Genomic DNA, 7764 nt, shown 5'->3' on the forward strand with positions numbered 1-7764 from the left:
GGTGGTTCAATCCCAACCAGGGACGTAATTGACCTTGTTATCGGATTTTGGTGATCTTTAAGTAGACAAGTCAAAATTTCAAACCCCCTGTTATGGTGTAGGGTACCTGGCCTTCTCTGATGTAATCAGAGTAAGATTTGATTCAGTGATTTTATAAAAACAGCTAGGAAGCACAATTTAGCAGTGGGTTGCAGAGAAAAAGAAATATGCTGCCGAGAAAAAGAAATATGCTGCCAAAAAAAATCCAATTGAGTGATTAAACAGCTCTTCATTTTCTGTCTTTATTTTTATGCTAACAAATTTGTTCTTTGAAAAGTGTCCACAAAGCCAAGTCTCTGATTAACACCTTTGTAGGGATGGTTTTTCACCTATTACTAAATTAAACTTGCTTCATTGGAAAGGCAGCAAGATGCATCCTCATTTGAATGTCTACTGAAATAATACAGGTTGACACCAGGAAACATTAACGCCACTGTATCCTTGCTGCTTTCTCATGTGGAAGTCTGTTTAATGTGAAAACAAGGTGATATCTAATTAGCACACAGGTAAGGAATTAAGAAAATCTTTATTTAAGGGTGAAGATGTTTCTCACAAAATCGTTGCCCCAATGCATCATTGAAATTCAAGCTGGAAAGATGATTTTAATATATCACTTGTACATTTTGTATTGCTCTTCTGGTGACAATGTAGTTTGTTTTTGTCAATTACCATTTTAATAATAGGGTAAAGAAAATTAAGTGGATTTTTGAAAGAAAACAATACTGTCAATATACTATTAAAACAAATTAAAATGGTAAAAGTTATTGTACTTTAAGTAAAAATAAAAGAGCCGAAATATCAATCCCAGTTTTGGATTACTTTAATTAACAAAAAAAAAATGCATATAGCAAAGGATAGTTTCAATCTGCCTACCGCTGGGTTATGGGCCCAGCATGCTTCCATTGCTGTACTCTGCTGCACATGTAAGTGCAAGAGATCCTGAAGCACTCACTCATCATGGGAAAGTACCAATGTGTTTCTTCGTTGGTTGATGGAAGAAACATCTTACAAAAACTCTCCAGATTATTGACTTTTTAAAGTTTTTCTAGGAAACGTTTTAGATGAATGCTTATTAGCCTTTGTCAGTATGGACTTTTGCAAAGTGTCTCTGTGGCGCAATCAGTTAGTGTGCACGGCTATTAACCAAAAGGTTGGTGGTTCAATCCCAACCAGGGATGTAATTGACCTTGTTATCAGATTTTGGTGATCTTTAAGTAGACAAGTCAAAATTTCAAACCCCCTCTTATGGTGTAGGGTACCTGGCCTTCTCTGATGTAATCAGATTTGATTCAGTGATTTTATAAAAACAGCTAGGAAGCACAATTTAGCAGTGGGTTGAAGAGAAAAAGAAATATGCTGGCAAAAAAATCCAATTGAGTGATTAAACAGCTCTTCATTTTCTGGCTTTATTTTAATGCTAACAAATTTGTTCTTTGAAAAGTGTCCACAAAGCCAAGTCTCTGATTAACACCTTTGTAGGGATGGTTTTTCACCTATTACTAAATTAAATTTGCTTCATTGGAAAGGCAGCAAGATGCATCCTCATTTCAATGTCTACTGAAATAATACGGGTTGACACCAGGAAACATTAACGCCACTGCATCCTTGCTGCTTTCTCATGTAGAAGTCTGTTTAATGTGAAAACAAGGTGATATCTAATTAGCACACAGGTAAGGAATTAAGAAAATCTTTATTTAAGGGTGAAGATGTTTCTCACAAAATCGTTGCCCCAATGCATCATTGAAATTCAAGCTGGAAAGATGATTTTAATATATCACTTGTACATTTTGTATTGCTCTTCTGGTGACAATGTAGTTTGTTTTTGTCAATTACCCTTTTAATAATAGGGTAAAGAAAATTAAGTGGATTTTTTAAAGAAAACTATACTGTCAATATACTATTAAAACAAATTAAAATGGTAAAAGTTATTGTACTTTAAGTAAAAATAAAAGAGCAAAAATATCAATCCCAGTTTTGATTACTTAAATTAACAAAAAAAAATGCATATAGCAAAGGATAGTTTCAATCTGCCTACCTCTGGGTTATGGGCTCAGCATGCTTCCATTGCAGTACTCTGCTGCACATGTAAGTGCAAGTGATCCTGAAGCACTCAGTCATCATGGGAAAGTACCAATGTGTTTCTTCGTTGGTTGATGGAAGAAACATCTTACAACAACTCTCCAGATTATTGACTTTTTAAAGTTTTTCTAGGAAACGTTCTAGATGTATGCCTTTGTCAGTAGGTACTTTTTGCAAAGTGTCTCTGTGGCGCAATCGGTTAGTGTGTCCAGCTACTAACCAAAAGGTTGGTGGTTCAATCCCACCCAGGGACGTAATTGACCTTGTTATCAGATTTTGGTGATCTTTAAGTAGACAAGTCAAAATTTCAAACCCCCTGTTATGGTGTAGGGTACCTGGCCTTCTCTGATGTAATCAGAGTTAGATTTGATTCATTGATTTTATAAAAACAGCTAGGAAGCACAATTTAGCAGTGGGTTGCAGAGAAAAATAAATATGCTGGCAAAAAAAATCCAATTGAGTGATTAAACAGCTCTTTATTTTCTGGCTTTATTTTTATGCTAACAAATTTGTTCTCTGAAAAGTGTCCACAAAGCCAAGTCTCTGATTAACACCTTTGTAGGGATGGTTTTTCACCTATTACTAAATTAAACTTGCTTCATTGGAAAGGCAGCAAGATGCATCCTCATTTCAATGTCTACTGAAATAACACAGGTTGACACCAGGAAACATTAACGCCACTGCATCCTTGCTGCTTTCTCATGTGGAAGTCTGTTTAATGTGAAAACAAGGTGATATCTAATTAGCACACAGGTAAGGAATTAAGAAAATCTTTATTTAAGGGTGAAGATGTTTCTCACAAAATCGTTGCCCCAATGCATCATTGAAATTCAAGCTGGAAAGATGATTTTAATATATCACTTGTACATTTTGTATTGCTCTTCTGGTGACAATGTAGTTTGTTTTTGTCAATTACCCTTTTAATAATAGGGTAAAGAAAATTAAGTGGATTTTTTAAAGAAAACTATACTGTCAATATACTATTAAAACAAATTAAAATGGCAAAAGTTATTGTACTTTAAGTAAAAATAAAAGAGCAAAAATATCAATCCCAGTTTTGATTACTTAAATTAACAAAAAAAAATGCATATAGCAAAGGATAGTTTCAATCTGCCTACCTCTGGGTTATGTTTCCATTGCAGTACTCTGCTGCACATGTAAGTGCAAGAGATCCTGAAGCACTCACTCATCAAGGGAAAGTACCAATGTGTTTCTTCGTTGGTTGATGGAAGAAACATCTTACAAAAACTCTCCAGATTATTGACTTTTTAAAGTTTTTCTAGGAAACGTTCTAGATGTATGCTTATTAGCCTTTGTCAGTATGCACTTTTTACAAAGTGTCTCTGTGGCACAATCGGTTAGTGTGTCTGGCTACTAACCAAAAGGTTGGTGGTTCAATCCCACCCAGGGACGTAATTGACCTTGTTATCAGATTTTGGTGATCTTTAAGTAGACAAGTCAAAATTTCAAACCCCCTGTTATGGTGTAGGGTACCTGGCCTTCTCTGATGTAATCAGAGTTAGATTTGATTCAGTGATTTTATAAAAACAGATAGGAAGCACAATTTAGCAGTGGGTTGCAGAGAAAAAGAAATATGCTGGCAAAAAAAATCCAATTGAGTGATTAAACAGCTCTTCATTTTCTGGCTTTATTTTTATGCTAACAAATTTGTTCTCTGAAAAGTGTCCACAAAGCCAAGTCTCTGATTAACACCTTTGTAGGGATGGTTTTTCACCTATTACTAAATTAAACTTGCTTCATTGGAAAGGCAGCAAGATGCATCCTCATTTCAATTTCTACTGAAATAATACAGATTGACACCAGGAAACATTAACGCCACTGCATCCTTGCTGCTTTCTCATGTGGAAGTCTGTTTAATGTGAAAACAAGGTGATATCTAATTAGCACACAGGTAAGGAATGAAGAAAATCTTTATTTAAGGGTGAAGATGTTTCTCACAAAATCGTTGCCCCAATGCATCATTGAGATTCAAGCTGGAAAGATGATTTTAATATATCACTTGTACATTTTGTATTGCTCTTCTGGTGACAATGTAGTTTGTTTTTGTCAACTACCCTTTTAATAATAGGGTAAAGAAAATTAAGTGGATTTTTTTTAAAGAAAACTATACTGTCAATATACTATTCAAACAAATTGAAATGGTAAAAGTTATTGTACTTCAAGTAAAAATAAAAGAGCAAAAATATCAATCCCAGTTTTGATTACTTAAATTAACAAAAAAAATGCATATAGCAAAGGATAGTTTCAATCTGCCTACCTCTGGGTTATGGGCCCAGCATGCTTCCATTGCAGTACTCTGCTGCACATGTAAGTGCAAGAGATCCTGAAGCACTCACTCATCATGGGAAAGTACCAATGTGTTTCTTTGTTGGTTGATGGAAGAAACATTTTACAAAAACTCTCCAGATTATTGACTTTTTAAAGTTTTTCTAGGAAACGTTCTAGATGTATGCTTATTAGCCTTTGTCAGTATGTACTTTTTGCGAAGTGTCTCTGTGGCGCAATCGGTTAGTGTGTCCGGCTACTAACCAAAAGGTTGGTGGTTCAATCCCAACCAGGGACGTAATTGACCTTATCAGATTTTGGTGATCTTTAAGTAGACAAGTCAAAATTTCAAACCCCCTGTTATGATGTAGGGTACCTGGCCTTCTCTGATGTAATCAGAGTTAGAATTGATTCAGTGATTTTATAAAAACAGCTAGGAAGCACAATTTAGCAGTGGGTTGCAGAGAAAAAGAAATATGCTGGCAAAAAAAATCCAATTGAGTGATTAAACAGCTCTTCATTTTCTGTCTTTATTTTTATGCTAACAAATTTGTTCTTTGAAAAGTGTCCACAAAGCCAAGTCTCTGATTAACACCTTTGTAGGGATGGTTTTTCACCTATTACTAAATTAAACTTGCTTCATTGGAAAGGCAGCAAGATGCATCCTCATTTCAATGTCTACTGAAATAATACAGGTTGACACCAGGAAACATTAACGCCACTGTATCCTTGCTGCTTTCTCATGTGGAAGTCTGTTTAATGTGAAAACAAGGTGATATCTAATTAGCACACAGGTAAGGAATTAAGAAAATCTTTATTTAAGGGTGAAGATGTTTCTCACAAAATCGTTGCCCCAATGCATCATTGAAATTCAAGCTGGAAAGATGATTTTAATATATCACTTGTACATTTTGTATTGCTCTTCTGGTGACAATGTAGTTTGTTTTTGTCAATTACCATTTTAATAATAGGGTAAAGAAAATTAAGTGGATTTTTGAAAGAAAACAATACTGTCAATATACTATTAAAACAAATTAAAATGGTAAAAGTTATTGTACTTTAAGTAAAAATAAAAGAACCAAAATATCAATCCCAGTTTTGGATTACTTTAATTAACAAAAAAAAATGCATATAGCAGAGGATAGTTTCAATCTGCCTACCTCTGGGTTATGGGCCCAGCATGCTTCCATTGCAGTACTCTGCTGCACATGTAAGTGCAAGAGAACCTGAAGCACTCACTCATCATGGAAAAGTACCAATGTGTTTCTTCGTTGGTTGATGGAAGAAACATCTTACAAAAACTCTCCAGATTATTGACTTTTTAAAGTTTTTCTAGGAAACGTTCTAGATAAATGCTTATTAGCCTTTGTCAGTATGTACTTTTTGCAAAGTGTCTCTGTGGCGCAATCGGTTAGTGTGTTCGGCTATTAACCAAAAGGTTGGTGGTTCAATCCCACCCAGGGACGTAATTGACCTTGTGATCAGATTTTCCAGCGTGTTTTGTTTGCGCCTTTGCAAATGTCTTACATCGACAAACTTATTTAGTACTATTTTGCAAATAGGGTTAAATTGTTGCAACATTGTGTTCCCTAATTGCTTGATTTTTTAAATGCAACAATTGATAAAGACACCTGATAACTGCTCTGTGGAGTCTTATTTTGCGTCTACTTCTTATCTACATTTAATTCCCTACCTCTAATCAAGGCATTTTTAAATGCTGGGGTCTGCCAGGACGTGAGGCCTACCTAGACTTTAGATCTGAATTTGAATGTACTTGTGAACTAACTTAATTTCCTACTTCTAAATTCATTCCTAAATTCACTACTTACATGAATCCTGTAGTTGGGCATTTTGGGACTTCGATTGTGGGCATTGTTTTGTGTCCAGACCAGCAGCAGGTGGTGTGCATTTGCTGGAAAGGCATCGAAGACCTCCGATATGCTGCATCTCCTGATGTGTGTCTACCTCAAGTGACTGTCAGCAAATGCCTGCTAGATACCCCATTCCAAGCTGATTGTGACATCACGGAACATGCATCATAGAACAGGCATGCTAGAACATGGGTCTTCAACCTGCGACCCTCCAGCTGCTGTGGAACTACACATCCCAGCATGCCCTGCCTCAGTTTTAGCATACCTTAATAGCAAAACTGTGGCAGGGCATGCTGGGATGTGTAGTTTCACAGCAGCTGGAGGGCCACAGGATGAAGACCCATGTGCTAGAGCCAAGCCGCAGGTACATTGAATGCTAGCAAGCTGAATGTTTAAATCCTTTTTGTTCCGCAGCATTCCAATGCGGAAGATTCCATGGAACCAGAGATTATTCCATTGAGAAGGACATGCTGCCTGGATGACTGCACTGTGCAAATTAAGTCACGGAGCCAGTTGGCTTGTGGGTGGCTCTGGTGACTGGGTGGTTGGGTGGGCGGTGTGTCGGAGGTGGAGCACATGCAAATGAATGTGTATCATCCAGCTAGTGAGAGTGAAAACTCATGCAGGAGTGTGCCTGCTTGTCAGTGGGTTATGCACCTTGCCAGACGTCAAATCTACATGGAGCAGCTGGAGGGGACAAGAGCAGGTTTGCAAAATATAGATAGAAGAGCATATATGCTGGCGCATTCTCCATGATTGTGTCAGCTTATGTTTTGGTGCACTGCACTTTCCTCCACTAAGTTTTAGCTATTTTGGTTAAACGCAAGTGTAGTTGCTTCTCGCCCTTTTGGCTGTGATCTTGTATCGTGGTTGAAGAGTCTGCTGGAGGGATTGTTTTCTTCATTGGCGAGAGACTGAAGATATTCCAGGATGGAAGGCTTGGGAACACTATCCGTTTTTAAGTTGTGGAAGAGTTGAAAGACCGGATTGGACTACATTCTATAGTAAAGGATATCTTTGTATTTATTAATCCTCCCTTTATATGTGTCTGTCTTTCAATAAAGCTTCGGGCTTGTGATTCCCTCACCCTCTTACACTCCACACCCATAGCCTTATTAACTGTTGTATTATTGTATTCCATTGAGAAGGACATGCTGCCTGGATGACTACACTGTGCAAATTAAATCACGGAGCCAGTTGGCTTGTGGGTGGCTCTGGTCACTGGGTGGTTGGGTGGGTGGTGTGTCGGAGGTGGAGCACATGCAAATGATTGTGTATCATCCAGCTAGTGAGAGAGAAAACTCATGCAGGAGTGTGCCTGCTTGTCAGTGGGTTATGCACCTTTCCAGACGTCAAATCTACATGGAGCAGCTGGAGAGGACAAGAGCAGGTTTGCAAAATATAGACAGAAGAGCTCTCCAGCCTAGTTTGCTGTCTGTTTCCACTTCTCTTTTCTTGAGCCGCTCCCTTCTATGCCCTTGCGCACTAT

General features: G+C 37.4%; 1 non-coding gene across 1 annotated transcript; it reads left to right on the plus strand.

Moving 5' to 3' along the window:
• Positions 1-3457: 3457 nt before the first annotated feature.
• On the plus strand, positions 3458-3531 carry TRNAS-ACU (transfer RNA serine (anticodon ACU)). The gene has a single exon. It is a non-coding gene; the product is annotated as a tRNA-Ser (tRNA).
• The last annotated feature ends 4233 nt before the right edge of the window (positions 3532-7764 follow it).

This window comes from Pseudophryne corroboree, unplaced genomic scaffold (assembly GCF_028390025.1).
Source record: "Pseudophryne corroboree isolate aPseCor3 unplaced genomic scaffold, aPseCor3.hap2 scaffold_802, whole genome shotgun sequence".
In the NCBI taxonomy this organism is placed as follows: domain Eukaryota; kingdom Metazoa; phylum Chordata; class Amphibia; order Anura; family Myobatrachidae; genus Pseudophryne; species Pseudophryne corroboree.